Below are 27,081 nucleotides of genomic sequence, written 5' to 3' on the forward strand. Positions count from 1 at the left end.
GTTTATGCAAATTAATTCCCGTTTTCCGCAGCGGAATGAGCGAAAGTTTCACTCCCCGCAAAACCACGCAAGGGCAAGAAACAAGCGATACCAAACTGGGCCCAAAATTATCTGTGTCGCAAAAATTGAGCACACTTCCAACGTCCCTGGTCTGGTCTCGTGGACCCGCTTCTTGCAGTGCTCCATCCGAACCAACTGGCAAACTTTTAGCCCATATACTATGCTCATCAAAACAGGATGGGAAAGCTGGTTGGACGGGGCAGTGTTTGGAAGTTTTCCTTGGAGAATCTACTGGCGGGAGCGGGCGGCCGAAAGGTGACGGTAAACTGTTTATCAATTTTATTTATCACGCCGTACCGCCGCTTGTGGGCAAGGGCACAGGGGAAGATTAGGTGGCAGTTTCCTGATTTTGTGGATTGTGGAACGAAACTTTCTCTTGCTGCTCTTTTCCTGGAAGCGGAACGGTCAATAGTGTGGTGGAGTGGGTGTACATTTTAAGATGGGCATTAGAAAGAGAATTATGATCTAAAACAGGGAAGCTGGAGCAAACAGATCAAACAAATGAAGAAAATGTCAAGTTGGTTGAATTGTATTTTGATGAAATTTTTAATTTGAGTAAGTTGTGTGCATAATTTAAAGTCGGAGAAAGTCGGTTTTCAAAAGTTTGTTCTTGGAATGTTCATTAACGAAACAAAAATTAAGAAAATGAAATAAATAAAATGCTAAATGTCATTTTGGAGAAGTTAAGCAAACCATACTTTTCCAAAAATATATGTGTATGCTCTATGAAGTCTTGGACGTTTGAAATAATAATAAATATACAATGTACAGAAATAGTCACGGATAGATATTTAACATTTAATAAAAATAAGACATTTTAAAGATTATAGCAAAATTAACGTAATTATAGCCAATTATTTTCAATGCTTTATACCTGATTGATTATTTATACCAAGGAATTTGTACTAATTTTAAAATTAAACAACCAATAACATTTCATATACAATTTTTTTAATTAAATTTTGAGCTATACGTTTGATTGAAATATTGGAAAGAAGGGGAACATATTACTGTGAAATATTCCTAGTAAAGTAAAAATCAAAATTATGCATGGCGTCGCTTCACGAGTCCTTTTAACGAGTCCCTGCGATGCTGCTCAAACTCAACTCAAACTGACGAAGAATTTTCTTGGACCATTTAAAAAAAACACAATTTTCTAACCATTTTCTAACCATTGGTCGGTGGCATGAAAAGCCATTTTCAACTGGATTATCACTTCCAACTTTACAAGAAGAATCTGAGCGGTTCTATAACGCCGTACTAGCTTTCAACCATCATTCCACCGATAATCACGACAGCAAAGCGTTTGCCATTTGGCCAAAGCGTTAAGCTAAGCCCACCAATATCCGCCTCTGCTTGTATTGACTACTGTTTCGCAGCTTTATTTTCCACCGAAAGCCTAATCCTCTAATGGTCAAAACAGGAAGCAGGACTTTGTGTAAAGTCGTTTCTGTTTTGCACACCAACCCGCTTGCTGGATGGATGGTCGCTGGAGCGTATTGAGAGACTTTAAGAAAACTCTAGCATAAAGATTCCTCACCCCTCTAAATGAACGAGCGAGCATGATGGGCGATAAATTATGCAAGCAAGCAGAATGCTCGTTATGCGAAACAAATAGCAATTGATTTGCATTTTCCCGTTTGTTTGCAGGAAATCTTCAAAATGGCACGAACGTACGCGTGGATGTGTTGGTGGCCGCCTGGAAGGAAACCTGGAACCCTGGAAGAAGAACTTGGCTGATGGGGCTGCTAAGAAGACGGGAGAGGCAAAAAATTAAACATGCATCACGCCCGTAACCACTTTTGGGTTAGCGCTTGGATGTGTTGAACCGAACGCGCTCTGTCTTCAGGTAAGTGAAGAGATGCTGGTCGGGGAAGGAACCAACCTTATGCCGACCGTCCTGTTGCATTTGCCTGCTTACGGCATGGATCATTAAGTGGGAGAAGAAGGAAAAGAAACAGTTGAAATGTTGTACAACATAAAACATACTGCAATAGTACGTCTAGATTTTCAACACTCCACAGGCACAAAGCGAGACGACACATACAGTGATGAAAATGTGATTATTTTGAATCGTAACCGAATTAATCCTATGGCAGTGGTACACTTAAATGATCATTAAATGAGCGTTTTGTTGGTCCTATAAAACATGTTGGAAATGTTTTGAGTAGTATTATTATCTCAAAACATATATAAGGATATAAATCCTTCTATTTGAGCTACTAAATTCCATACATAGTGACTCTTTTCTACCATGATAAATGAATCCCATCACAAGCAGCAGCTTTTCGGTACGATTACATCACACCATTGACGCGATGTTAATCATTCGCTCCAAACAGGCCGCATATCCGTCCGGCCGACTCATGTCGCGAAAGATGTTGCTGACCCGTTGATGGACCACTGTCGCTGCAAATCTTTTGGCCAGCGCCCCATCGCAGACGATCACGCTGACACGAAGCGACAAGATGCAATGATAAATGGTCAACTCAATGCGCTAGTTAAGCCTATCCTATGTGTGGAGCGTCGTGCAGAAATGATGAATGATGTGCTTGGAGGCTAGCAATCACACACCGCACCGCACATTAATATATTCCACACCACCTCAGGATAGGACGATCCGCTCGATTCGTACCTGGAGCTGCCAAAAAATACACCAAACCACTTTTACCATAAAGTTCTTATCATTAACAGAGACACTCCAACAGTGCAAACGGTGCACCAAATCCGGCACACCATTCATCCACACAACCAAAATCCCGTTCCGGGTGGACACAAATTGAACTTATTTATTTCGAATGCAGCGGAGAGAGAGTCTGCTTTTCCAAGGCAAAACGATTTAATGCTCAGCACCCGGGTTGTCCCAAAATCATCCACCGAGCTTTCCCGAACCCTGCACCATTCGTTGCAGTGCATTTCCATCCCGTGCAGCGTCGCTGGCGGAGCTAATTGTACGTTGCCGGCTGGACGAAGGACTACACGGACGGCGTTCGTTCCAGTTCCTGGATCAAGATTTAATAACAAACGCCTGGCTCGGTGCCAAATTGGTTCGAGCTTTTCTCCCAAGTGTCATATCCGAGCGGAAAACTCCACCCTTGCTCTGCGCCTTTCCACGAACCAAGGAAACGGGGCCTGGTCTGGTGGGCGGCTGAGTGGTTGTGTACGTGTACTTTTCGCATAAGCCAATTGGAGCCACAAAAACCGTAGAACTAGAGAGTTTTTGGGACACATCCGTACACCTCCCTGGCAGCTTACCTAAACCATTTTTGGCCGGGTTCGTAAATCGGGTTCCATTTCTTGCTGCTCTTTATGCTCTATTTTGTTTCTTTGAATGTGTATGAGTGTGTGATCCTTTACTTTCTGCTACGCTCGGTGGTTAATTCTAGCCTCCTCTACACCCATCTCTCCTATGCTGGATATGCTTGCTTCTTATGCCTGTTTTTTGGAGATGGGGGAGAGGGGGGGCTCGACTAATACCCCCAACAAAACCGGACTCCCAACGGGAAGCGCTGGACGCTGGAAAGCGATAAGCGAGCAGAAGCATTTGTGAAAAGCGTTGTGCTTTTATGCTGACCAGAAAAGGGGAAAAAACACCATCAGAATCCTACCTTTTCCTACCATTTCAGCCTCGCTCGGGACCATTTCCCGGCACTGGCAAACGGCAGAAATTAATCGCATTTGTGTGAATGAATTGTCCATGACCGTGCAGCCGTGCTTTAGGGAGGGAAAAATGGAAAAGAAAATGGAATCCGTTTACTCGTTTTTTTGTTTCGTTTTTGTTCCGGTTTCGATTTTCCGAACCAAAACGCTCAAAATGCTGACTGACCATTGGCGCAAAATCGAAGCGGAGGGGAGAAAGACGAATGAAATGGGTTGGGAAAAAGTTAGGGCAAAAAAAACCAGCATCCATCCTTTTGCTCCCCAATTGTTCTCGTTGGACACATGGACGGAGAAAAATGAAAATTTGAATCTGCCGCAAAACAGGGCAAACCGTCATAACATTAGATAAACAATAAACAAAATACTGTGTACGGGTTGGTCAGCAACAGAAAAAGGGAAGCTCCGGATCGAGCTGGTGGCATGGTGTTAGACACATGGTGATGTACGGCTGCCAGAAGGTACATGGTTGACATATTCCTATTGCCGAAAGATTCCTATTGCTCCCGAGCAGTACAGGCTCTATAAGGCCTTATGCACCGCTTTCTCTGAAAGGCGTTTTCCGGAAGGCCAAACATGTTTGACTAACTTTTGTGCTCGTAAGGGGGAAATGTTTCCACCCAAGAAAATGTTTCAAATGCTTTTCCAGATGGTACAGGCATACCCGGAAGAGAAGAAGGTTTGCCAGCTGTAGGAAATGAATGTACAATTCCAATGATGATTATGATGATGTTTTGTTTATGTATCTGTCGTCTAGTACCTTCGGTGGTTGTGGCCTTAGTGTTTTTTAGTAAAAAGCAAAACAAAACCGGGAAACAAGACAACCACAAAATTTGAAAGGACTTTTTTGTTTTGTTGCGGTGAAATGTAGCCAAAATCACAAGGAAAAGCTTTAGAGCAGTGGGCGGACAATCTAACATTGTCACAAAAAGGGAGGGCTCGGTATCATAAATCACATCACTTCATCGCGGGATACCTGAAGTCACTTTATATTTGCCCAACCTAGGTTAGGTAAGGTATAATATAAGGTAAGAAAAGTATTCAGTTCACTTCATTTAACAACCAATTGCGAAATCACTTCATTTAACATCCAATTGACAGCATTCAATGTGTTCCAGGAATAATGTGTAATGAATTCGAGAAATTCATTATACCGTTATATTCCTTTGATTTTGTTAATGTTTCGCTCATAATGGTGAAATGATATGCTCCACCAACCACCGTAGCTTTCGGTCAATCTAGAGTTAATAATGATTACGTACGCCCATTACTCCCGAGAAGAAAAGAAACAATCCTAGCCAAAGCACAAGCATTTATCGACCATTCACCCCGTTCGAGGCAATATCCTGTGCGAGCCTGTGTACACCATACTCACACACAAACAGCTATCAGAAACTTTCCGAAGCTGAAATAATTCATCTCCGGGTGTGTGGGAACCTACTGAACCGGGCACACAATACCGTGAGACATTTTCACCTATCTTCCGTTTGCAGCAGCAGCATGATTTAATATTTCATGCGGTGTCGTCTACCAGTTTGGAAATAGTTCACCATACACGCCCTGCAACCAAACCCACCTGAACCGGTGGTTGTGTGACTTTTTGACGGTCTCGATTCACGTACGGGTTCTCCAGGCCCAGGGAAGAGAGAGTGAGAGAGATACTTCACGCGTCCACAACAAAAGTCGTCCCCATCATCTGGATCCACCTGCCTCCCCCGGTAAAGATTTGTGGGTTGTTCCTGTCAGGGAGTAAGACTTTTCCGGCAGATTTCACCTGAAACATGTATGTTACTTCCCATCCTACCGGTGACCTTTCTGTTGACAATCGAGCTGAAAATGGAATAGGAAGAAAAAAAAGGATCCCTTAAAAGGATTACTCCCAACAATGAGCTAAAAGAAATCAGATTCACGGTTGTTTTCCATAGTATTTTTGGAAAAAAAAAATATGAAAATTTTGAACAACCAGCTAAGCGGACACTTCATTTCAGGTCGCGATGGATACAGGCTCACACCTAGACATGTACGTCAGGGTATGTATGGGAAAATACAGCAAACTAGACCGCTCAGTTACTTGTTTTTACCCTGTTCTTGCTAGAGGAAACCGAAAGCATGTGAAACGTGCTAATGCGTCCGTGTTCAACTTTTCGGTTCGTTTAAGTGTTCCCAATGGTTCAGACGGTTGTTTTCGATGGTTTTCTCTGAGTGAGGTTAACTCCGAATCAGGATAATGACTTGAGATGTGAGCGTGTTTGTGTGTTCAAACATTAGTCAACGTTGAGTTACAGCAGAGACAGCAGAGAGAGAGGCACTGCGGCTGCGGTTAAGATGGAACCGAGTACGAAATAATTCATTAGTAGGGAAGAAATTATGCTGGCAAAGTTATTTTCTATTGTTCCCCAATGGCGACACCAGCCAGCGCCGACACCACGTCTTACACACATACGTTCACCCCAAAGACACACATTGCAACGATGCTGATAAGGATGCTGTCGGTAGGACGTCGTTTAGTTAATTTCAAGATTTCGACACCACCCACCCGGCACAGGAGCGTTACATGTGTATACTGCGAACGACTCGGAAGTATGCTGGCTTCCCGTCTTTGATTAGAAATAATTTGGAACGCTCGAGTTTGCTCACTTGCGGTTCCGTAAATCTTTCCTTCTGCTAAACCATTAGAGGCTTCGCTATAAAACATACTCTTAAAGCTGCCGATGGAAACCGTTCGTCTTTCCGTTACCGAATCGCAAAAGTGCGTGCAAAGATTTTATCTCTTGATTTACCATCATCCGCCACTCGTTAAGATCGTTAGCGAAATTACAAGGATGTTTGGGGTTCGCTTCAAGCGAATGACATTGAAGCTCTGCCGGGAACGTGGAGCAAACCTCCGTTTTTTGGAATGTTTCGCTCCGGCTGGAAAATCCGCTGTAATTACTTTATTATGCTCTAATACAATATTCATACACCGAATCGAAGCTTAATCTTTCACTTTTCCCTTTTCCGCACTTTGCGCCGCAACGGACGAAACGAACTCGGTTTAAAGTGGTGCTCCGTGCTCTCCGCGAGAGGCGGGTTCCAGGACGCACACGTAGGTGTCGGTAATCTCTGTTCTGTACCCAAGGCAAAGGCGTCGAATATCGTCACACCGTAATGATGTTTCAATGGAATTGGGAAATTATCAAGATTATCATGCCCTTCTGCTCTGAATCTAATGCCTCAAGATCTTGGCATGTCACGGCGGGTATCGCGCGCGTGTTACGAACGGGTACAGGAAGGTTGACATGTGTGTGTGTGTGTATGGGTAAAAATCGTGTTGAAATCTTACCTCGAGTAAGTGATCCTTTTGTGTGTCTGTCTGGGCACGAATGTTCAACATCAAAAAGAAGAAAAAGGTACAATTTTTGTTCGGAAACAAAAAAAAACCATACAGATCGTGAGAAAAAGCCGTGCACAGTGAGAGGTGTGAGAATTGTTGGAACTCCTACCACATTCCCTTTCTGTGATATGATCCAAAAAGTGCGGCCCAGGGAGCTTCATTCATACGGCGACTGGGAGTAGGAAGATGGACTGGGTCAATGCGGCACAGCATAAATATGCAAAAGGAAAAATATTATCGTACCGAGGTCGAACTGCCAGCGCAGAGGTAAAGTGGGGGCATCTCGGCTGCTGTGTGGAGGATTCGGTGGCGTGTAGCATAAAGCATACAACCGCCATGTGGGTTACACGTAGCACGAGAGAGACAGACAGAGGCTGTGAAGGAGCACGAGAGAAAGAGAGAGAGACAGGAGGCTGGTGAAAAGGGATTTAAATTAATGGAAACAATCCATAATTGAGCGGAATTTCTACCCCGTTTGTGTACGCATTTATCCAATTCTTCAACCCGGTACGTCATGCGTGGACGTGTACGTTGCTCTGCGTATTTCTACTTCTTTTTTATGCTTCGACATCGCGAGATAGATAGACATGGCGGCCGTGGCGGGGGTTAAGAGCATCCGGAGTTCCGTCCAACCCGCCTACACACAATCGGTCGGGAAAGGGAATGGAACGGACGCACGGGGTTGACAGGAAGCGTCGACCGAAGCGCGTATCTGAAGCGAGCATGATTTGTAACCGGGTGATGCATACGGTCGACGGATGAGTGCACGGTTGATGTGATGGGTTTTCTATTTTTTTTTTACGAATGTGTCTCTGTGTCCGTCGACCTCTCCGCTATCGGGCCGACAATGTGACGAATGAAACGGGCCATAATTATGTATTTATGCCTGGCAGTGATTAAGGAAGGTTAAAGTGGTAAGGATAGCATCGGATGTGTTTCCTAGAAGCAGCGATGAGACCCCGGGAATAGATGTGTGTAGGTTCTTGAAAAATTGAAGCTCAGCTTACTACGATGATGCATACTCACGTTGACGAGTCCTTCTTTAGGATCTGTTTAAATTACCACGAACGAGATGGTTCAGTTTTCGGCACACGCTTTACACGTCACTGTACGCACTATTGTCCTTTTAAGCGGTAAAGCACACAGAAAAGAAATCCAAAGCCTGCTTGTTTTTTGGTTTAGCTTACCCGGAGAGCCACAACAATAAAGGATAGCAAACAGCGAGGTAAGAACACGGCACAATGGATCAAAGCTGAAGAATTCCTAGCCACATTGCCCAAACCCCACCGAGGCAGTGTAATGGATTGTTTTCGCGTAATTATGTCTCTTCATCATGGGACGCAGGACATGCAGGGTTGTTACAATGCGCGCGTGCTCTTAGTCCTCGGATGTATTGTGCCACGTAGCTGGCATGTAAAATGGATGGATTTTCACCCGATCCCAAACCCAGACACCAAAGTTCAATCGAGTGCACGTGGTGTGCGGATGATGGGCAAATATCGCGAACAAACGTGTTCGGTACTGTTGATCCTTGATCCTTGTACCAGGTGTGAGTGCAGGCGGGAAGGGCAGACGGTTATGCGGTGGCTGCAGCTTTTAATCTGGAGCGAACGAGAATGCACAAAAGAAATGCCGATAATCTCTCCCTCTCTCTCTCTCTCTCTCTCTCTCTCTCTCTCTCTCTCCCCCCCTCTCTCTCTCTCTCTCTCTCTCTCTCTCTCTCTCTCTCTCTCTCTCTCTCGCTCTCTCACTCACTCCCTCTCTCCCTCTTTCTCTCTCAAACGGTTCTGTGCAAAAGATTAGATAGAAATACACACCAACACAAAATAACCCACACACATTTACTATCCGTCATTCCGATTCCCATCGTTCACATTCACACACACGCTTACACTCACCAATACAGACCGTTGGCAGGAGAAGATTGCAAAAAAAAATCACACCGTCAGTCAGCTTCCTTTTAGCTCGAAGAGTCCTTCCAAACCGACGGAGAGATTGATATGTCCATCTTTTTCACTCTATGGCCGTAGACCGCTCGTACAGGATGCTGTCAAAATGGCGCTCCCGCATTCTCACGCGAGTGCTGCTTCTCTCTCTTTCTCTCTCTCTATCTCTCTCTCTCTCTCTCTCTCTCGCTCTCTCTCTCTCTCTCTCTCTGGTGTTTCGGGTCGAAAATGGTATATGCGTACTCGTTCCGTTATCGGCCCGCTATGATCGTCGCTCTCTTTTGCGCCCGAAGAACGGCCAACTGGACAGCTCCAGTTCGGTGTGAAGTTCACTCTCTCATTTCAACTGTGAACTCGTAACCGTGCGGACGTGTCTTCGCGGACGTTGAAAGTGGTCTCCACTTTGTCGAAGCGTGTCGTTCGATCGGTACGGGAAGAACTGTGCCCTTTGTAGTGTGTAAGTTCACGTTTGGTCAAGCACGTTATCGGTGCCATTTTGTGGTGCACGATAGGAACGTTTGGTTTTCATTTACTGTGCGTTTCTAAGGTGTAGGGTTCACAAGACGATCGACGTAGAGTAAGAAAAAAAAACGTTCCAAGAAGATAAGCCACAACACATGCTTCCTGTTGCTTTCCAGATGTGGTTGCGAAGAAGGCCAAGCTACATCGCACCACTTTGCCATAGCGCACGTGCGTTTGGCCGTCGATATTGCGTTCCCTCTTACCCCGCTTTCAGTGTGTGTGTGTGTGTGTGTAAGTGCGTCGCGAAACGATTGTGTGTGCTTGTGTGTATGTGTACATATTCGAAAAACTCTACCACCGGGTGCAGCAGCAGTGTGCAATATCCGTCTGGGATTGGGAAGTTGACAGGAGAAGGGCACCAGACGAAGTCCATTTCCAAACCCCGTCGTCCCTTTTTGGCGAAGAAAAAGACAACATTCGACAGGGAAGAAGTGTTGGCTGCCGTTACCGGCTCCTGGTGACTTGCAAAGGATGGCCGGAAGAGGGCGCTCGCGTGCCTCTTCTTCCCCCTTCCAAGCGCTGTCTGGTCGGTCGGCTCTCTGTGACGGTCGCCACCGTTTCGGTAGACAAAAAGAAAAGGGTGTGAGGATATTTTCTGCACCATGTATGCGGCTGTGTGTTTGTGAGTGTGAGTGTGTGTGTGTGTGTAAGTGGTAAGAAAGGATCTGGATAGCAACGAGCCGTACACCGCCGTCTCCAGGAAGTGTCCAGAAGCCGCGCGCACTTGGTGGTACGTAGCGTACGTCGTTGGGTTGCAAATTTTGGGATGGAATTTTGAACAAGTCGCGATGCCTACGACGATGATGATGATGACGATGTCGACGAGTAGGATGCTGTTGCGCTCGCCTCAAGATGATGGCACTCGACGAGATGTGTGTGTGTGTGTGCACATACGTCATCATCATAATTTTTCGTCGCTTCTGGTGCTCTCTTTCGCTTGCCCTCGCTGCCGGTCTAGAAATGGTTTATAACCATCGTTTCCGGTGAAGGAAGAAAATGAAGCGTTTTTTTTACTTCTTCGTCTAGCGCTTCCATATGGTACGATACACTTCAATCCCCCTTGGCCCTTTTCTAGCACTTTGGATCGCGTTTGCCAGCATGCTGCGGTGTGAAAGGGCTGCTCATTACGCAGTTACTTGTTTCAGCAGAAGCAGCAACTGTTCGTATCGGTGGGGCACATTTTCTGGAATCGGTTACAGCAGAGCTATTGGTGCGTGAAGCTTGGACAAGTCTTGACGAGTTCAAAGCTGGGACAAACAGTTCCTCGTAGCAGGCAGATGAATGTGGCATTTCGCTAGAATTCAATTGCACTCAATTTCCACTTCAACTGTTCCACTGTCTACTACAGCTTTGCGGGAATTGTGGTTACTTTGATGTCTCAGTACAGTAAAGAGCTGTGGTACGCGCTGATGTTTCACTGAAATCTTTTCCAAATCACGCATATAATTCTCTCCTAGAGCAAAAACTAATATTCGAATCTTATTCAATTTCAGTGTGTATGTCACAGAAGATTGTGCAATTCATGCATCAAGTTACTAGTATTCAATTATAACCACCAAGCATACACGCGCGCGCTGGAAGGAAGCAAGCAATTCGCAAGAGAGATGAATTCCCTGCCGTGCAGCAAGAAAACGCGCGCGCCTGTCTGCTGTGTGGTGGCGTCTGCTACCGAAAGGGACTGTGTAATTGATTTAAATGATTTACTCCAGGGAGTTTCAGGGTAGGAGGAGCGGATGCAGCGTTATGTTTCCGTTTGCCGCCAGCATCCTACTGGGACTTGAGCGCACAGCACTCTCTTGCTCTCTCTGTCCGTGGCGTGGCCCGCCTTACGAAGCAGCTTTTGCTATGGGAAGCATAAGGAATTGAATCACACAATCCGTCCTCACCGTGGGCAGTGAGCCGACAGGGTGAGCTGGGTAGTGGGGTTATGTGGACGATTTATGGGATAAAGCTAGATGCCAGAAGTGCCATGCGTCTCATAGTCCACTCATCATACCCCCATCCGATCAAATCAAGCAGCCACTTCCATTAAACGAAGGTTGCGATATCGATGACTTTTACAACATCCTTCAATTATTTCTAGCACTCTTGCACCTCTACCAACCAATCACCCCTGTATCGCGTGCTATGTTGGGCAGCAGCCGTCCACTAGGGTTGCTTTCTGTCCCGCTGCGACTTGACGGTCCATCTTCAGCACACGAAATGGGGAAAGAATGTAATAAAAGAACCCGACCCGACTCCACTAAGCTTACAGCCGGTTACATGTGTGCGTCTGTGTGTGTGTGTGTGCTTGTGCATCGTGGCCACACGTTCCAATGCGAAAGCGAATTCGATACCGCAAACGACCGCGATGGCATTGAGGTTATCAACATCCGGCTGCCGGAAGCGGAAATTAGTGTGCCATCGACCGCGCATGGTCCGCATGTCCACGTAGCAAGGCACCCCGCTTCGTTCCTTTTTGCGTGCGTTTCCGCTTCACTTAAAGCCGCGCCGAATAAATCCACACCCGAACCCCCCCACTGGTGCGCAAGCGGGATCCACACAAACACACATTCACATTCGAGTGGTAAGATATTTGCCCAAATTTGCCATCCTTAAACCAGCGACCCCATGTGTGCGTGTGTGTGTGTGTGTGTGCTTGGGGGAGGGAAAGGAAAAGAAATATTACTTTCTCTTTCCGTGCGTCCACATTTGGTCACTTTTATTTTGGGAATCCCGTGGCGAATGCTCAGCAGCCAACGGGCGACCGATCGACCGCCCGGTGTGGTCTGGTAACAGATGGGCGAATGTTGAGAAGTTTTGCTGCCCCTTTGCTGCTGCTGCTGTTGCTGCGGGAAGGTGGACGGATGAACGGAAATGGCATTCCAGAATGGAGAGAGTGAGAGTGCTCTTTGCTCCGGAGCATGCTGACCGAACACGTGGCAGCAGCACAAAAAAAGCGGGATGGAATTTTCTTATCAGGAAAACACAGACACACACACAAGCACTCGCACACACACACACACTTACTGACAAAAATCTACCAAGCAAGAGGTGGAACCGGAAATTCGATATTGCTGTGGACGGCGAAAGATCCCCAAAATAGGGCACTTTTGTTTTCGGGAAATTGTTTTAGCGAACTAAGAAGATCACATAAAACGTGGAACATTTTCCTATTAAAACGCTACCTTTTGTGATGATTAATTATGGTTGGCATCTTTTGTGTTTTTTTGCGCAAGGCACAGTTTAGATAAATTATGCTTTACTGTGAGTATAATTTTCCATTTAGGCAAAAAAGGTCGTCTAGCAAAAAAAGGCACATTGCAAATTCACCTTATAATTACATGCGAAGCATAACCGGTGATGGCAAACATCCCCGACAATATTGGCCATCCCCGAGCACATGTCCCACAGGCTCTTGCATTAGCTAGAATAATCTCGGGATCGTATCACCAGCGAGACTCACCAATAAACGGCAGAAAAAAGGCGCTGAGATTATGGGCCCTGCTGAGGACGTCAGGGTGTGTGTGTGTGCTTTGGAGTTTACTTTGGAGCAGCCCGTGTATCCCTTGAAAGGTCCCGGGATCTCTCTACGGTGTTTAAGGTTACCGGGAAACCGTCGCTTTCTGCCCGCGTGTCAGTCGGTTTTCCAACCAACCGCTCCCTGCTCCTGTTGACACTAGCAAACCTCCAAAATCCCACCATCCAGCTCCTCCCGCTCCCCAACAGAGTGGGGCTCTAACGACGCATATGCGGATGTGTTTGCTGCCGTCAAATATTTAATCAGTTGATTAGATAAAACATAAATAAATTGTTATGATGTTGGAAAATGTGTGCCAGTGTGTGTGTGTGCGTGTGCGTGCTCGCGCACAAGAGGAAAGCGCGCGTAATCACCCGACCCCACGAGAATGGCCGGATGATAACGACCGAAAATGGGAGCCGGGAATGGTGCCACAAGTAATGGCACGCAGGCGTATGTGAACGGGGAAGGTGATGGAAAGGTGGTGGTGGTATCCCTTAACACCACAAAGATTTCTTTTTTTTTTTGCGAGTGGCACATCGCCAAATCGCATACTTTTTTTTTCGGTGCCATGGTGGAAGAACGTTAAATGGCACAAAACGCGTGTGGGTTGGGTGTTGCAGGCCCTTCCTGCGGCCCAGTGTGTGGTGTTGTTCGCGGTTTGAGGTTTTTCGGGGAAGAAACATCTTTAAGCGCTGAGCTCGCTGCCTGCGCCGAAACCGCACGCGCAAACATCATTGCCCTCTTGCGCTTCATCTTTACCGTTTGGGTACAGCAGATGGCAGCTGCTTTAAATTTTCCTCTCCTTTCGGCCAACACATCCCCTCCCCATCTAGAATCGGTTCATTGAGAATCGAGGTTAAAAGATGATGGGCCCTTGGGTTAGCAGTGTCTACGCGATTGTGTTTGTGGCGTAAAGGATGGTTCGGTGGGGCGGAGTGTGGCGGCTGCTGCTACCATTACTGCTGCTTACGGAGCACCGAGGGTGATTTCAGCTGTGAGATAACGCGGGGCGACCGAGTGTGCAACTCGGGATGTTTGGTAGCAAGCCGTCACCACCACCTCCTCGCTCTGGCGGACAACCGATTTCGAGCGTTGCTTCACCTATGTAAATGTTTACGCGAAATGCGCGCGGCAGCCAGACGTTGGTGGAACATTCTCGCTGATGGTGGTGGTGATATTTGGGGAGCGTGTTTGGGGGTCGAAAGGGAAGAGGGTTGTGTGTGTGATCTCCGTTTCTTTTGCTTTGCTTTTCCGCGGCCCCTCGGCTCTGGAATGTGCCGTTGTTTACGCTGTGTTGGAGGCGGTTTGCGGAAGCATCTTGAAGTGATTTGGGGCGTTTTGGAGGGAGCAGGGAGAGAAGTGTGGGACGTGTTGCTCACATTTTGATAGGCTACAAATGTGATTTCCATTCATTTCGGTGACAACACACAAAAAAATATACACACAGAACAAAAACGAAAACATCATCTACCAAGCCAATGTTCTACTGGAGCTTCGGAACTCTTTTCCGGCTGATGTGGGGTAACGGAGGGCAACAACGGATTTGAGCAGGAAAGCATGTGGATTTGTCATCTAAATCCCATGAGCCCTCCGCACTACTGCTCGTCCCCACAGGCTCTAGCCGTTGGACGGAGCAGAAGACCCTGGAAACGGGTTCGGCGTCAGCGTCTGTTTCTAATTTCGTGCGATTATGGCGAAATCTCGTGTTATCAGGCTTGTTTGTATATGTACAGCAGAGCACACATGCTGTCTGCCCGCCTGTCCCTACCGAACTGTTGGCAATGTTTGTATGCCCCTCCTCATCCACCATCCCCGAGCACAACCCTGCTTTATGCCCTGTGTGAGCAGATTATTACTTGCTGCCTGGCTGCCTGCCTGCCTGCTGGCTAGCGTAATCTGATCGTTTTGGAGCAATGTCGCTTCAGTCCGCGGGTGTCTTTGTCCTGTCCGGCCCACAAATGATCAAAGCTCCCCAAACCCCCGTGTCCCCTCACACAATTTGACGCGAGAGAGAGAGGTGGCAACGTAATGCCTAGGGTCATCTAAAATCGAGTCGTTTGTACTGGCGATCGTTGACGCAGCGAGCAGCAGCACCAGCAACATGTTTTTGGAGCATAATTTATGGTAGTTGCTCTCTGTTGCTGATGTTTCGCCTCGTGTTATGGACCGTACACACACACACACACACACACATAGGGCTCGATGGATAACGAGCTACAATCGCGCGCGCACCACTGGAACACAACTGGTCCGGTGGGAGAGTTTGACATGAAAAGCTCCCCACGGGGCGGGATGATGCTTCTGTTGCGGGCACTGTATAAAGCCACAGCCGGTCGCAGGATATCCATTGCGATTTGAATTGACCATTGATTGGGGCACGAGATGGCGGGGTTCTCAATACGTTCGTTCGTTCAGGCTGGGTTGTTCCGTTTTGTGCTGTAAGTTAAACAACCATGCGGCATGTCTCCGATGCATGCCTCCCCCGATGGGTTGTTCCGGATGCAACTCTTTTGCAATTTTGCATTGGCAGCCCCTTCCTACCAGGCGTCTCCATTTCCTGAAGGTTTCGATTTACGTAGCGATCCGGCATGACCAAACTCTGATAACCTTTTGGAAGGTAAAATTACATTGCGACATACACACGAAGCAAATAGCTTGCTCGTGGTCATGCCCCAGGACCATTATCGTACTGCGTGAGGTTTCCAAAATGAAGTCACGGATTCACTCAACAGCCAAACACACACGCGCACACGCGGACGCGGACGCTTAACTGCTGACCGGATATGGGAATGAGTTTATGGCTTTTACCAATTTTCACCCGATAATGTGGTGAAATAGGAAAATAAATGGAATGTTAAGCGGCATGTAGACACCTTCACACCTCCCCTGCTCCCCGTTGTCTCCCCTTTTGAGCCTTTTGAGCGTGGTTGGTGGGGTTATGTCGATGAAGCGTGACCCGAACCGCGCGGCTTTTGCACGCTGATGTGCGGGCACCGGGCAGGCACGCAAAACTTGTCACCCTTTCCGGTGTTTCATTTCCGGTAGGGTGATGTCTTTTTTATTATTGTTCCTCTGTTAGAGGGATGTTCCTCCCCATTGTGGGCGGAAGATGTGTTTGTGCTCTCTGTTGGTCGTCACAGAGATTGTCAACGTGTGTAAAATTTAGTGTCTCTGTGCCGTGTTCGAGCTTTGATATGGGTTGGAGGGAGGGTTAGGTGATGGATAGCTCCCTGGCAGCAGCATGTCGGTTTACAAATCCGGTGCAAGTGACCAGCCAGCCAGCCAGCGAGGCAGCCGCTGCTCCCGTTTAGACAGGGGCCGGAAACACTCGTTCGTTTGTAAACAATGGTCGGGGGTCACTGTAGTGAGGGGTCGCGCGCTCGCGCACTTACACACACACACTTACACACACACACACACACACACACACACACACACATACACACAACGGTTTACAAATTGCCCTCAATTTATGCTCATCGCTGGTACCGCATCCCGATAGAGCTGGTATTTCCGCCGCCCTCCGTAACCATCGGCAGTGCAATGTGCGGGTTCTGGGCATTGCTACGAAGAAGAATGCGAGGTCTGCGTCCGCAACGAAAAGAGCAACTAGACTAGAGAGCACTTGAAATAGCACTGGACATCTTTTTTTTCTCTCTTCCATTTCTGTTATTTCATAACATAAAGTCAAAGCGCGACTTTACTGTGTAATGCATTTACAACATGTGTGCGATGGCTGGCTGGTGCGATGTCTGGAGACGTTAGGGCAAGAAATGTACAGCAGCCGAATGATTCGAAAAGCATCACCACCACTTGCTGGTTGGGCGGGGAGAGACAAACACCCACTCTAAAAGCATTTTTCTTTCTATGTTTTTTTTTTTGGTGCCATTGCCAAGACCTTGACGCTTGGCGAGAACAAACCATGATGAGCGCAGCTTGAGCAAGTGTTTCTGGTTGGTTAAACGGTGGCCATCGTCTGCAGACTCAATCGCGCACCACTTCGTTACATCGAATTAACGCGTTAGATAACAGGGTTTTTGATATTCCCTATGCAAAATGAGCAGCGGGAATTGGGGTTACGTTGCAGTGCTGAATGAATGTAAGGGAGGACCGCAAGGGAGGAATGATGATTGAGGGAAAGAGAGTGTAAAAAGGTTCGATAAAGCACGTTCGTATTTCACAGCCTCTTTGTGCTGTACGTTTTGGACTTTGGAGCGGAGGACAGTGATGTTCCAGATACGCTATTTTCTGTGCAACTTTTATTGATAACTTTAGTTTCATTTGCAACATATTTTGAGTGTTTAATGCAATATTTTATCAGCAAAAAAATCTCACAGTATCTCTGCTGTGTTCCTTTATGCATTATTAAAAATAGAACGCTTTTTCCTTCAGTCTTTCTCTCTTAATGTCACCTAATTCCACTCTGTGTTGAGACGTGGGCAGATCCAAAGTATTAGTAATAGGCAAAAAAACTTATATCTTCTATCTTACAAGACCGTCAGGCGGGGAGAGGGGGGGACTGTTTCGGTTCAGTTACGATACGAATACATCTCAATTAGCGCCTACAACACCACCCACCTTTCGACCGAGTAAGAGAAATCGAAAGAAAGAAAGATATAGAGCCTCGTCGTTATCATCGAGTGGCTCGGGCGAGGGAAAATACAACTTTTTCTTATCACTTTGCACCCCTCCCCGACCATGTCACCCAAAAAAATGGTCCCTCTTTCGGGGGTTGTCGGTGGTGTGTGACAGTGCAAAACTGTTGCCATCCGTGTGCCCGATTTTTTGTTGCTGTTGCTGCCCTCGATTTCGACTTCTTTCGATTGGAGCAGAGGGATATCACTGCGAAGGGTGTGGAAAGAACATGAACTTTCCATTTGCTTTTTTTTCTCCTTTATGTCCGTCCCCCATAAGTAACACTGAGCTGCGCGATATCTTTCTTTTACATGAGTTTTTCTTTGTCCCTTAGTTAAGTCCCTTTTCCAAGGATACGTTCGAGGACGAGAAGTGCATACTTCTGACGATCGTTGTAATGCTATGATCTTTCTTTTTTTTTGCCTGTCCCACACCATATCTGTCAAATCGGGCCCGCGGGTGGTCCGTTGCCAGTCTTCTCGGGATTTGATGTGATTGACCAATTTCCACGCTGTGCCTTTCCCGAAAGACTTTTAGAAGAAAAAAAAAACAACAGAAAAATCGTGCACTGTTGTGTGTGTTTGAAGGACCGATCGATCGGAATGATTGCTCAATTCCCCCAGCGCACACGCGGCGGCGTTACGTATTATCAATCAATCGCATGCGGTTTCCTTCCTCGCCACACTGACACTCACCAAGCCATCATATCCAACAACGACGGCATTGTTTTTCACTCAGTTTCAATCGAAATTGTTTCCGTGTGTGTGTACAAAGCAATGATTTTAATTTAATTTTCGTATGTTTTTCTCTCTCTTCTTGTACCGTTTCCAGGATCAGGAGCAATCAGCAACCCTCCCGCGTACCACCTTCATTTACCCTACTGCTATGTCGCGCGGGCAATAGCTCCAATAGCGCGGGCAAGCGGGATTTATTACACGGATCGGATGACGGATCGAAATTGTTTCGACATGGACGTATCGTTTTTTTGTTTTGCTTCTTTGAGGCCAATTCATTTGCCGATAATAACTCGATTCGAGTTTGGAACGATTTGTGGAGGCTGCAACGCCGTGTGTTGTTGAGCATCGATGAAATGGGGCAGACATAGCAGGAGGAGTAGCGTAAAACATCCATTAGTGATATTAAATTATTGACCATCATTTTTAACTGTAGTTGTACACGTATCATCTTTACAGGAAGATCTTCAATGGCTTTCAAAAATGCTCGTTCCATCAAACCCTTCATTAAACAACTGTAAAGTGCGTGCTAGTTAAGAGGCATTCGCGATGAAGCTCGAATCATCTTAAGTTCAAATATTTCAAATCCACTTTTCATAAATACCTTCGCATTGGAGCCGAAACACACGGGCATCGATGGAGATTGTGGAAATAGTTGAAATATTCCCTGGCAGTGAACATTCCCGCATCTCGCACTTTCCAAAGCAAAGTGTACCCCAAGTGCGTGTGGTGTGTATGTGCAACCTACTAATCGGTGAACTTCAACCGGAAGTGAATCATGCTTCGCAACATGATGCGCGTGTGTGTGCACAGCGTGTGTGATTAACATTCTCGTAAGCGGCGGTGTGTTTCCTGATAATGAATGGTACCACAGCACAATCCCAACTCCTCATGCTTTTCCCGCCCGCCCTTGTGTAGTGTGTTTTATGTTGTTGATGAAACATCGCTTTTTTCCATTTGTTTTTCGTAGTCGTAGGATTTTTCTTACAAAAAAAACAATCCAATTCAAATCTGTTTTTGTCCCTTCATCCGGTTTGTGGTGTCACGCGTGGTTCGATTCTGATGTCGCAAGACATGCGCGAAACCGCTAAAAGCCATAATCCCTGCGTGTTTGTGTATTTGTGTGTAGTTATCCCATCGCCTATTTAATACCTTGTAAAATGTATCCTAAAAACCCGCCTCTATCCTGTAAGTGTGTACATCCTGTTGTAGCGTATCCATGTAGTGTCGTTGTATCTGTGTGTGTGTATAAATCTGTGTAGTGTCCCGAGCGAGCGATCGGCTCAATCAGCCCCACCACCTTTTTTCCAGTTGCAATCACCTCAACCCCCATCCAACAACATCCATCGACGGTGTGCGATTTCACAGTTGCTGGTTGCTCGGTTGCTTTATACGTCACTAACACTCCACCACAACCCACCCAACGCCAACCTACACCCTGCCCTGCCCAACGCCAACCTTTACCATCCTGCCCAAATGCTGCGCTGCTGCAGAACCCTGCAGTCGATCGATTTCATTTCATTTATCGGAAATGCACCGGTGCACTCGAACCCTTATCATTCTTTCGCCCCGTGTGCTTTCTAACAACTGGACGGAGAACTGATAAGGGCCCGGGTCACCTTTACCCACCGTGGGATAATCATGTGTGTGTGTGTGTGTGCCAGAGAGAGAGAGAGAGAGAGACTGTGTGTGTGTAGTTTGAAGAGGAGTGCTCTTTGTCGAATGGAATCGGAATGTGGATGAAGAAAGAGAACGCCGTTTGCAATTCGATCCCGAACTGAGATACTGACAAGGTGAAAAGAAAAAAAATACAGAGCAGTTCAGTGTGCCTGTGTGTTGTTTGTGTGTTGATAATTTAGATGTATTTTCTTTAGCGTGACAAAACGGCGGGCTCGATTCGTCATGCTGATAAGATAAGCCGGTTGTTAGAGGTTCTCGGGCGCTTGTATGTGCGATTCAGTCAGGCACGTCGTAAGTTATGTCACTGTAATCATAATGAATTTAGATTTTATTTTCGTTAAGCGATTGTAACCCGTTTCAATTGGACGCTGTAAGAGTATAACAAAATTTAACAGAAAAATCGATCGAGTATGAGAGAAAGAAATTTCGTTTTGTAATATTCATTCTACTGGCAAAAATTCATACTCCTCTCAAATTAAATATTTGAGAAGATGTTTAGCAAATTTGAAAATAATTGTTTTAATCTTCAGTTTGAAGATAAACTCCAAATTATCTTGTGAAGGTCTTTTGAAGCGCCTGAAAGTATGCAATATTTTTGCAGTGTAAATTGATGTGATAGGCCAAGAAAAATGCGAACGAAAATTATTGAAAATCAGATTACTCTAATCTATGCAAATTTTGAGCAATCAAGAGCCAATGATGATTCCCTTTACAACTTTCAATATAGAAATAGATGGTTTAGTATTTAGGGTTTTTAATTACAAAATTATTGTATTTTATAATGAATCAAATTTATACAAGCCAAAAATCTATATCTTATGTAAGGAAGCTGTAAGTTCGATATTTTCAACTATTTTATGTAATAAAAACTAATTGAATGCTTTAGCAGATGAGTAAAATAGACTTTTAGCAATGGTGCTCGCCAACTTAAATTAAACCGATAAGCATAACCGAAAGGAATTCGAACTTCGAATTAATTCGAATTTATTCTCATCCTGGCTATAGCTGCAGAGATGTAGTTTTTACTAAAACAACTAAGTTTTCTACCATTAATACGTTTCAATCATATTGCTTGTTCAAATAGTTCAAATTGCCCTTTAAATTTAATTCATCCCTTAGTGCTATACACTTTGCATACTTTTGGGCGTTTTTATATTTGTTGTACTGGAGAAAACAAAAACTCTTCCCGTAGGAAGGGAATGAATCAAATCCGCTACTGCCTGGGTATGAATGGCCTACAAAACCGTTTATTTGACTAATGTTATCTCCCTTTTCCTACAAACACACTGTGCTCGAAAATGGCTACAATCACACGGCCCTAACACACGATAAGAAGACTGTTGTTAAGTGGCTAGCCGATTTTGGTTTCTTCGTTGTGGTGGCCAGTTTTTGTTTTTGTCCCTTCCGCTTGTGAAACAACCCGTATCGTCGACACACACAATCGCTTAAACAGACTCGCCACTTCGTCGAGCATTATTCACTGCGCTGGTTTGCGCGCAGGCACTGTTGCTGGCCGTGCCGTGCCAATCGACAGATTGTAGCACTTTGTTACGCAGCGGATTATGTTCTGGTTTATAGTTTACGCTCTCCCCCCAAACAGCCCCAAATAAGGATGGCGGGACACAGAAGCAGAGACACTCAGAGCACACCACACTTGTGCCTACAAAAGTGGTGTCCGCTGTATTGCGACACAATTTTTAACGAGTTTCCCAATCCAGACCCGAGAAAAAAAATGCTCCCAAAACCAATACCAAAAACGATGACCAAGCAAGCGTAATGATGACAGCAGCCGGACAAAGATTGACTGTTACGATTGACAGTACCCGGGCGGGTGCAGGGTGGAATGTGTTCGCGATTGAGCGAATTATTATGATACAAAATGTTAATATACTTTCCAGCATATCGCCTCCACGGAGGGCTATTGGAGCAATGATGTATGCGAAAGTGTACCAGTGGTGGGGGTGGAATTGGGCGGGATTGGGCTCAATTATGCTGCCGCTGTTGCTGCTACTTAATGCGGCATTTTGTGCACGGGAAGGAGTAGCAATTCCCGCTGGGGAGAGTAGGGAAGGGGATGAAATTAAAAATCCGAAGCACTTCTCCGCAATGCACTTAATTGATTTTATCTGCAGATTATCATTTCATATCTCCCACCCTTCCCGTTTTTTTGTTAAATCCCGCTTGTTTGCATTATGCGTCCCCTTGCACTTTGCTTCCCCTTTATATGTATTTTTGTCAGTTGTGTGTTATGTGTTGATTGAAATTGATCATAATTTTTGTGGTGCCACCGCAGCAGCAGCAGCATCGGTCGCATCGTTCAACCGGTTCCCGTTCGGGGAGGCTCTGGAATTTTGAAGGACAGCACGCAATCATGCTTGGTATCGTTGGATCGTTGGGCCACCGTGCGCAGTACATTATTTTTACTGCCACGAGCAAATTGTTTAACATACTTTCAAATTTGAGCGGTCCTTTTTTTCCTCTGTGTGTGTGTGTGCAGTCAGTTTCCGCTTCAGTTACGGTTCATTTAATTTGACAAATTCCACCGGGCTGTCCCACTCTGCTCGCTCCGCTGGCCCATTTGAGTGGCAGTTAATTAGGTAAATATACATCGAGAGGGAAAGGCAGTAGTGAGTCTGTGGTGTGCGTACGTTCGTTGACGTGCCATTTTCAGCGTGCCGCGTTCGGCGTTGTGGTGAGGGGCGCGTTGGAGTCGATCGAGACATTATCGTTATTTGAATAAATCATTTTCGATTCAAACAGGCTAATTTATTAATTTAGCGTTGCCTGCGCAAATTATCCCTCCCTGCGTGTGTGAGGAGTACAGCTTTGTGCAGTGAAGCTTGCCGCGAAGGGAGCATGCTTAAATATTCGTTTTTTTCTGTGTTGTGTTTGCCCAACGATCTGAATGTGAGATATTTGATTTTTTTTTTTTGCAAAATTAAACAATAAATTCTAATTGCACCATTTATTTCACATCAATCCCATCCCGATCGCCAGATGAACATAACCAGAACCAGCATCTTTATTTGTCTTTCAGTGGCACATGCTGAGAAGTATCCCTGTCGCTGCGCGTCTACCTGGCACTGCGGATGTGTCTGCCAATAAAGGATCACCATTCAAAAACCACCGACGACATAACCTTTCCAAGGGCTGGTTTCGAATTTACCTGCGGGCTGCCTGTGTAATCCTATGTCTGCATCAACCAAAAGGACAGCTGAAGCCCGGACCGGAATAAATCCCGTACCGCGCGCGTGTACACTCGTTAACACACTGGATTGGGTTTTGCGCACTGCCGCCGCCGACGTGCCCCGGTTGCAGCAACTGCAAATAATGTTACAACAACTTTATATTGACAGCTGATCCGGAAAGCAAAAGGTGTGTCCTATGGGCCGCTGTCAACCCTCTGTGTGTGTGGGTGGTGTTGTATCCTTTTGTTGGTCCTGAGACGGAAACGCCGGAAGATTGAATGATGCAACGACAGCCGGGGCGGCAGCTGTCTGTTTGGAGGAGATTGTAACGGTGTGTCTCGATTGACATCTGCAAAACACATACACCCGGAGAGGGACAATGCCCTTCATGTCCAATTGCGCCAACGCGCGCGAGTGTGTGTGGGCAGCTGGTGTCTGGTGACGGAGAAGCATAAAAATCGTCGAGAATCGATCAAGGAAACTCCATCAACCCCAATCCAGCACAGAGAGGGTTCCGGATATCGACTTGTGGTTTTATGTGGTTCTTGCCTTGTGGCTATTTTTGGGACGAACTCCTGCTCAGACGGACATAATTTTCCCGACGTGGGCGCTCCCTCACCTGGGCGTCAAGCGGAGGTTGATGCACTCCGATTGGAAAAGCGAAGTGTTGCAGCATCTGGTATGTCTCGGTAGAGTGATTCATTTCGACCGGCGGAGGAACATTATCCAGCAAGATACTATCCAGCCCTGCGGAACACTGAAGTATTGTAAGCCGAGGCTGTCTTTCGTGACGGAACGCTATAAGGAGAAGCGTTTTATCAATGTCTCTTTACAGAATTTATGATTTATGGTCACGCACCTCCCTCCCCGCAATGCATGCATTGCCACGGCCAAGCCGGTCGGGTCCTATTTTCTGTGCTTAACTTTGCAAGAATCTGCTGCCACCACATCGCTTGCACACAGTCAAAAAGCTAACGCAAACGGAGAAAAAGACATTTATTTCGCTCAAATTCATCCCTGGCTGGAATGTGGATGCTGCTGCCGGTGGTGCTGCTGTTATGGCAAGATCTCTTTATTGGATGCGCATACACCACACATCCTGAAGTTTACATTTCTTTGCGTGTGTAAGAAAAACCTGCTCCGTTTTTAGTAGCAGCGTGGTTTTGGGGCTGAATGATGATATGTTTTTCACTCCTACGTGGTTCCGAAACCGGCACGCAGCAGCATCTCTTAGCGTGTGTGCAATAATAGCTTACCCCAGAGGAGGGTGTGAGGGGTTGTCTACCCTTTTCCGGCGAGTGGGGAAAATGAAGGGTGAGAATGTCTGGTAAATCCGTTCCGATTCACAACTCTGGATGATTTTGATGCATTCGTTTGCTCTGTGGGAGGGCATTTTCCATCACAACCTCCAATTCCGTTTTCTCGAACCAATCCTAGCCCACGGTTGCTACATAGTGCGCAACATAGTAGGCAAAGCCGAGCGTTATTTTTCCCTTGCTGCACATTTGCTGTGCTATTGCGTATTGCAAAACCCCGTTACGGCAGGCGTGCGACGAGTGCCCATCGCGCACAGCGTTGTATTGTCTGGCGGCAGTAGCGGCAGCAGCCGAACACGCGAAGTTTAAGCTTGGTCGCTGCACGCCGGCAAGATAAACGATGCGGCCGAACAGAATACGTCTCTCTGCAAGCTTAGGGGAGATTACCCGCCATCCCGGGACGCCCTCAAGGTTGAAAAGTTCTTCGCTCAAAGGAGGGCATCAGGCGCACGCTGCTTCCAACCTGAACGCTACGAACGACTCGGAGTCGGAAATGTTTGTAGAGAGGGAATAGGGAAATCCTCCACCAAGCCCGCTCGTGTCTCCAGGAAGTGAACCATTTTCTTTTGTGTCGAAATTTGATAGTTCAGTATTTACAATTGTGGGGCGGGTTTTCTCGTTTGGTGTGTGTTTTTTTTGTACATCCCCAGAGCAAAAGTTTACATCCCTTCTCAAGGTGCACCACACCCCCACCTCCACCCCTCAAAACACGAAGCTGAAGCAGCAGCATCTCGTCATTGTGCAGTGCACGTGGTGCAGCAGCAGTAGTGTCCCGATTCTTCCGTTCAACAATGCACCCGGAACCCTGAAACTCGTCCACGCTTTCCACGGGAAAGCTTCATCCGATTCAGCACAGCGCCGGGCAAAGGCAGTAGTAGCAGTAGGAGGATGATAAAATTTATCATCTACGAAATATGCAGCATTCGCAACTTATTACTTCTACTTGGCCGAACAGCGTCCGGAATGCACTCGCCTGGGTGGAATCTTCGCGCATTGCCTCCGTTGCAATGTTGCCGAGTTTGGAAGGAAGGCGGACACTCCAAACCGGAGAGGGGGATCGAATTTCTCGTGGCCAAATCCGACTTCCTCGCTCGTATTTCTCGTCGTCTCGGGCGTGTGGTCGTCGTCGTCGTCGTCGTCGCGGTTAACCCTTTTCGGTGTCGGTTTTTTGAAGTTTATTTGAGTAATGTAGGGTGTAGGACCGGAGATTCCGGTTCCGTCTACCACTGCCCACCCATTCCGCGAAAGGAATGGCTGCCAAAGTTTCCGTTTGCAGTTCCGTCTGGGGGTAGCTGCGATTGCGAAATGAACCAAACCGTGGCCACGCACCGTTCCTTTGTGGAAACCGCAACGGTGGAATGTACGGGGTTAGTTATCGATTGGTTGCACAAATAATCTCGGGCTCGGTTTTGTACTACGTCTATTGTGAAGCCCATCCTTAGACTGCGGGGCGACTAGTAAAGATGTGAGGTCGAGTCAGAAGTGGTGTTACGATGGTGGAAGGTCTAACTCAGTGTTCGGTGTTTGGTTGTAAGGAATTTTGAGCATGCAAGAAAAGGAGAAGGATGAGTATCGCCTTATTTTGGACAAACTACGGAAACATTTATGCTTGCTTTCAGATTGAAAGATTCTTGACATAGTATTTGCGCTGAGTTTGGAGTTGGATGGTGTTGTAATAGGCACCCATGGAGTCATAATTTTCTAGTTATTGCCTTACAACAGAAACAATTCTTTGTTTCTAAAAATACTGAAAATGTGAATTACACTGCCCAATACCTTACATACTTACTGATTGCTTCAAACTCTGAGGTTTTATGCACTGTAATTATCGTTGAACAAGAAACAGGGAGCATTGAAGGGTTTTCCAGGAGTACTCTTAGCTGTAGGGCACTTTATTGACTCTTTCTTCCGTGAAATGAACTTAATGCAATGGGAATTAGTCTCTATAGCACCCTTGCATGACAAACCCAATAGGAATTTCCAAAGAGCCTGTCTAAAAAAGGGCGCCATAGAGACCAATTTTCAACATATGAACTTCACTTCCAATAAAAAAGAGTCAAGGAAGTGTCTGACAACAAAAAGAACCGGTGGAAAACCCTGTATTCACATTCAACAGGCATTCCGGCCTACCCCGGAGGGGCGTAAAATTGGTTGACGGGCGAAGAAATTAAAACCTCGTCGTACTCCGTGGCCGGGGACAGGAAGGACGTAACCAAACTCTCCACAAAATTATCCTCCTCGGTGGGAATTATTGTGCCACACAATAGTTTTCGGGACGCGCAATGTAATACGTCAACATCGTGGCCCTGACGCATCTGCTGGCCAGAGTAGCACTGATAGAGTGATGCAAGAGTAGAGACCGGGACACGCTGCGGGATATAGCTCATTCCTTTCCTTTATTTTGTAGATAATTGTACGGTGTGTCCTGGTCGATATGTCTTCTCTCTCTCTCCTTCTCTCTCTCTCTC

The 27,081-nt window shown here is 46.3% G+C and overlaps 1 long non-coding RNA gene across 3 annotated transcripts in view; it reads left to right on the forward strand.

Annotated features, from left to right (window-relative positions):
• The window catches only part of LOC133392839 (uncharacterized), a 52,901-nt gene extending 25,820 nt beyond the window's left edge, over positions 1 to 27,081 (forward strand). Inside the window, exons 3-4 of one of the 3 annotated variants that reach the window (XR_009765834.1) lie at positions 1,711 to 10,288; positions 18,527 to 27,081. This is a non-coding gene — a long non-coding RNA (uncharacterized LOC133392839). Of the gene's footprint in view, positions 1 to 1,710 lie in introns of all 3 variants that reach the window. The other 2 variants (XR_009765833.1, XR_009765832.1) reach the window with 2 other exon arrangements.

Source organism: Anopheles gambiae, chromosome 3 (assembly GCF_943734735.2).
Source record: "Anopheles gambiae chromosome 3, idAnoGambNW_F1_1, whole genome shotgun sequence".
Lineage (NCBI taxonomy): Eukaryota > Metazoa > Arthropoda > Insecta > Diptera > Culicidae > Anopheles > Anopheles gambiae.